The 5,577-nt window shown below is 37.3% G+C and overlaps 1 non-coding gene across 1 annotated transcript; it reads right to left on the bottom strand.

Moving 5' to 3' along the window:
* Window positions 1-418: 418 nt before the first annotated feature.
* Window positions 419-492, bottom strand: TRNAN-GUU. The gene has a single exon. It is a non-coding gene; the product is annotated as a tRNA-Asn (tRNA).
* Between the last annotated feature and the right edge of the window lie 5,085 nt (window positions 493-5,577).

Below are 5,577 nucleotides of genomic sequence, written 5' to 3'. Positions count from 1 at the left end.
GCAAATATAACAATCAAAAGGTATGACACTTGTAACCATCATCACTAGGCATGCGCCGCTGAGCTCACAATTAAGGTACGTGTCCGTACTAATCATGAAGGGGTTACAACAAGTCATAACATAATAAGCAAATATAACAATCAAAAGGTGTCCGTACTAATCATGATGGGGTTACAACAAGTCATAACATAATAAGCAATATAACAATCAAAAGGTATGACACTTGTAACCATCATCACTAGGCATGCGCCGCTGAGCTCACAATTAATCAAACAAAGTCACCTCTAATTTACCTTCAATTCATGGTAAGCTTATGACACTTGTAAGCATCATCACTAGGCATGCGCCGCTGAGCTCACAATTAATCAAACAAAGTCACCTCTAATTTACCTTCAATTCATGGTAAGCTTATTCCCAACACTAGAAGGAGGGTTTGAACCTTCGACCTTGTGGTTAACAGCCACACACTCTAACTAACTGTGCTATTCCAGGTAATTATTTGTAATAGCTCAAGCCCACCATACCCTTATAAGGAATGTTTCATCTCCTCTCCAACCAATGTTGGATCTCACAATCCACTCTCCTTGGGGGCCAGCGTCTTCGCTAGCACACCACTTTGTGACTAACTTTGATAGCTTTTGTAATAGCCGATGACTAACTTTGATAGCTTTTGTAATAGTCGATGACTAACTTTGATAGCTTTTGTAATAGCCGAAACCCACCGCTAACAAATATTGTCCATTTTTGCCCATTGCGTATCGTCATCAGTCTCACAATTCTAAAACGAGTCTATTAGGGAGAGATTTCCACACTCTTCTAAGGAATTCTTTGTTCCCATTTCCAGCCACTAAAAAATATTGTCCATTGTTGCCCATAACAAATCGTCGTCAGAATCACAGTTCTACAACACGCTACTAGAGAGACGTTTACAAACACTCATAAGTTATTCTTCATTCTCCTCTCAAACCGATGCGGGATCAGAGGGCGTGGGTTCAAATCCCACGTCTGACAACTCAAATAAAGGTAAAATAAAAATACAATTATCACGACATGATTTTCCAAGATCTAAGAAATTTAGTGTTCTTCAAGTTTACCCCTACGCCCGAATCTCAAGGACACTGTGATTTTCTGTACCGCTTGGGTGCATAACAAATTTGAGTTGTGAGCCTCCAACAATGTCTCATTCCTTAATTCCTCAATTGTTGGAATATATAGGCGTCCTTGACATAACCCTTCAAAGAAACTTTCTACTCGACCTACTATTAACTACCTCATAATATATATATATATTTGGTATGTTTTGGTCTTCTTGTAAGATATTCGCCAACTAATCTCAAGTTGCAAGTCATCTGATCTTCCAGGAGTCATATATTACAATCTCGAGTTGCAATTTGAATCGATAGTAGGGGAAATGGTAAGAGCATAACTAAATTACCTCATTTCTGGTATGCTTAGAAGAGTTAAACAATGGTCGGGAATTGCTTAGATAAGCTAAATAGGGCACAACTGTAATAACTCAATTTTAAAGACTTCAAAGCACAACTATAATAACTCAATTTTCAAGACTTCAAATCCATTATTCATGACACGTCTTGACAAAGAAAAAATTTAATAAAAATTGGAACAAGATTCGAAAATAAGGACAACAACTCGTAACACATAGAACTGACGTGACAAAGAATAAATTTGATAAAAATTGGAACGAGATTCGAAAACTATGGACAACAACTCGTACACATAGAACTGATGGCTCAAGACGACCCTCCTCTGTGACCTTAACTAACAGTTAGTGATCACCCAAAAAGGAAAAGTAATATCTAGTGCAACTAAATAAGTAACCTACTTGTAGGCAGTAATCGAATCCTTGATCGAGCGAGTTGCCACGGGTTTTTTCTAGGTTATAGAAAGTTTAGGTGTAGATTATATGTAACGACCCTAGTTTTCTAGGGACTTAGAGTCACTAGAATATGCATGATGTAACTACTTTATGCGAAAAGATTTTTTACATTATGTTTTTGTATTGAAGCTACCCCTAAAAAGAACCCAATATTATTATCAAGAATGCTAGATTAAGACTATGTAACAATGTTAGGAATCACGAACCTACATAATTATATGACATTGTTCACTTTGGTTGTTGGGTTAAATTTTTCCACATACTAAAATGGAATGATTCATTCCCATTGCTAAAAAGAGAGATGAACCTCCGACCTTATGGTTAACAATCATCGCTCTAACCAACTGAACTATTCCAACAAATTATGAGTATTAGCCTAGATATTGTCTACTTTGACTCATTACATATCGTCGTCAACCTCATGGTTTTAAAACACGTCTAATAGTAAGAGATTTCCTCATGGTTTCTATTTTAGCTTTGTTGAGAGCTAAACTTTCTTTGCAAATTCTTGTGTTTAGAACTTGCATGTAGAGTCATTCAAGTGATATTGATCAAACTTCTTGTGAAGTGATTCGAATCACGAGTTTAGAAATGAGTTTTCTTTACTCTTGATCTTGATCATCAAGGTAATCTGTTCCATACTTTCCCTTGGGTTGATTTTCCATATCAACACCACCCAATGACTAGCTCTAATACAATTTGTTACAAACCAAGTCTACCTCTATCAGATATTGTCTACTTTGGCTAATTACGTATCACCATAAGCCTCACAATTTTAAAATATGTCTAGTAGGAAGAGATATCCACAACCTTATAGTTAATGTTTGGTTCCCATCTCCAATGGCTAGCAGATATTGTTTGTTTTGGCCTGTTACATGTCGTCGTAAGTTAAAAAGTTTTAAAGCGCGTCTTTTAGGGAGAGGTCTCCACACCCTTATAAGGAATGCTTCATTTCAACCAATGTTAAGTCTCATAATAAATAGTTAGGATGGCTAAGTGGTTGAAGGTGTTAGGACGTAGTTTTGGTCCTTGTGAGAGTGTGTGAGTTGAAATTGAAAGTTTGACAACTTAGAAAGGTTTTCTTTTATAAAGAAATTTCTACTCCAAAGATGTGGATTTTTTACAACTTAGAAAGGTTTTCTTTTATAAAGTGCTATTTTTTTATTAAATGGATTCAAAATTAGTACTCAAAAGAGGTTTTCCACTATTAGTAGAATGTGCGACCTTGTTGTTAAAGGTCGCACTCTCTAACCTACTGAGTTATTACAACTAAGAGCTGTTCCAACTAATCATTTGTAATAGCTCAAGGCCACCATTAGTAAATATATTCAGCCTTGGCTCGTTACGTAGTATTGTCCTCTTCTCCAACCTACGTTCAATCTCACAATCCATCTGCTAACAAATATTGTCCGATTTTGTCCATTACATATCACTGTCAACCGAACAATTCTAAAACGAGTCTACTAGGGAGAGGTTTCTACATCCTTATAAGGAATGTTTCATTCCCCTTTCCAAAGTCTAAAAAATATTGTCCATTATTTCCCATTATATCGCGGTTAGAATCACAATTTTGAATCACGTCTACTAGTTTAAAGACTCTTATAAGTTATACTTCATTCCCCTCTCCAACCAATGCGGAATCGAGGGTGTGAGTTCAGATCTCACTTCTGACAACTCAAATAAAGGTAAAATAAAAATACAATAGCTTATCATTATTGAAATCAATTGAACACATTAGAGATTTAAAATGGCCACGACATGATTTTTCAAGCTTCTACAAAAGTTAGTATTGTTCAAGTTTACTCTTACGCTCGAATCTCAAGGACACTCTGATTTTTTGTACTACCTAAGTGCATAGCAAATGATGAGTTGTGAGCCTTTGTCAATATCTCGTTCCTTAATTCCCCCACTGCTGGAATACATAGCCTCCTTAATTCCTTCATTACTGGAATACATTGGCGTCTTTGGCATAACTGTCCTTCATCTTAGGATTTAGAGAAACTGCCCACTAGGTCCTCTATTCACTGACTCATAATGACCTATATTAAAAACAATCAGCTTCGGAAAGGTAAAAAACGTAAAGGTTGGTGTTAAAAATGTCAAATCGAGCCAAATATGTCATTTTTTAGCCTAGAATTCTGAGAAGCTAAGTCGAAGGGGCTGGTATATGTAGTAGTGACCTTGTTGTTGAGGAATATTCACACATGAGCAGCTTGCGAAGTGGGTCGAGGCACAAGTCTTGAATGTTCGTGTGGGCACACAGATTTGTGTAGTGGATAATGGGTTGGGCCGTGTTCTGCGTATTCTTGGTTTGAATGTGGGTTTTTGGGCCAAGCACAGAGGAACCAGACTATTGGACTGGTTGCTAGTGGGTATCTGATTGCATTGTTGGGCTGAAGCTTTGTATTTTATGTTACTAGATCAAACTAGGTATGGGGTTGCTTGGCTATAATGGGGTTACGGGTATTCGAGTTTAGGTCTGACTAGGTGGACTTCACCTTCTCGACACCTCACCTCGATTAGGGTTTCCTGTGGGTTTTGGGTTGTGAGTTGGATCTCGGGTCGGACTTCGTCTCCCTCACCCCGATTACTAGAGAATTTTTCGGTGACTCTCTCTCTCTCCTCAGTCACGTCGTTTCGACGTCCTTTTTCCTCCTCTTTCCTCCATTTTTGAGTCTCCTTCTCCTCCTAATCCCGTTTATGGTGTTTGTTTGGTTCGTAAGGGCCTAAACTCTCAAATCTTAGAGGGTTAAAAAATCCAACGTTCTGACTTCCTTACCCAATCTCGGGCCTCAAATTTTATTCGACTTTGCTCCACGACTTCTGTTTGGGGCTTTCGACTCAGGATACCAGCTTTTAACCCTTTTTGACATTTTTAGACCCAATCCTACAATTGGTTACTTTCTTGAAGTCGATTTTGACATTTCCAAAAGATTTTGAGATGAGTACGATCATTGTTTCAAATAACTAAAATATTATAAGAAAAATTATAGGTTTACTTACCCATAGTAGCTAAACGTGGTCACTTGTGCTAATTCAGTGTCGTGAACTCACATAGGTTTACTTTGATTTTAAAGGACAAAATTGAACCAGCTTCAAGTATGATTTTTGGACTTCAACTTAGCTACCTTGGTAAGTGATTTCACAACTATCCGAAGTTGGTTTGACTTCTCTGAGTGCTAACGAATAGTGGGTTAGCTTTGGTGGGTTTAGTTTTAATGGCGGGTTGGAGGTTAGTGAGGAGGAAAACATTAAGGATATGGAAAAGGTGTCCGAAAGAGGAGAGAGTTTTGATACTATTTGGATTGGGAAAAGTAGAATGTCTTCTGCTTCAATGGTAAGAACACAACCAGCTCTTGAAAATAGTCACCTCTTCCTTGATTCTTTTTTTTCTTAATTGTTGGGACGTTTTCGTCATTGTGTGGAATTTGTAGTGAGAGAAAGAACGTTTAAACAAATGATATAATCGGTAGAATTTTTTACTCTTGAAGTATAAAGTTGTCGAAACGATTCTTTTATTAACTTCTCTGGGTCATATTAAAAGAGAAATAAATACTACTGTTGATGATCTCATGGATAAACATCGAGACCAAAGATTAAGAGTTATTGGGCTCTCAATCATGGCTACAACAAGCTTGGTACCATATTTAAGAAGGTAGGATATCAAATCAAAGCGAAGT

The sequence above is a fragment of the Cucurbita maxima genome, unplaced genomic scaffold (genome assembly GCF_002738345.1).
Source record: "Cucurbita maxima cultivar Rimu unplaced genomic scaffold, Cmax_1.0 Cma_Scf00473, whole genome shotgun sequence".
Classification (NCBI taxonomy): Eukaryota; Viridiplantae; Streptophyta; class Magnoliopsida; order Cucurbitales; family Cucurbitaceae; genus Cucurbita; species Cucurbita maxima.
This window is presented reverse-complemented; position numbering and strand designations above follow the sequence as displayed.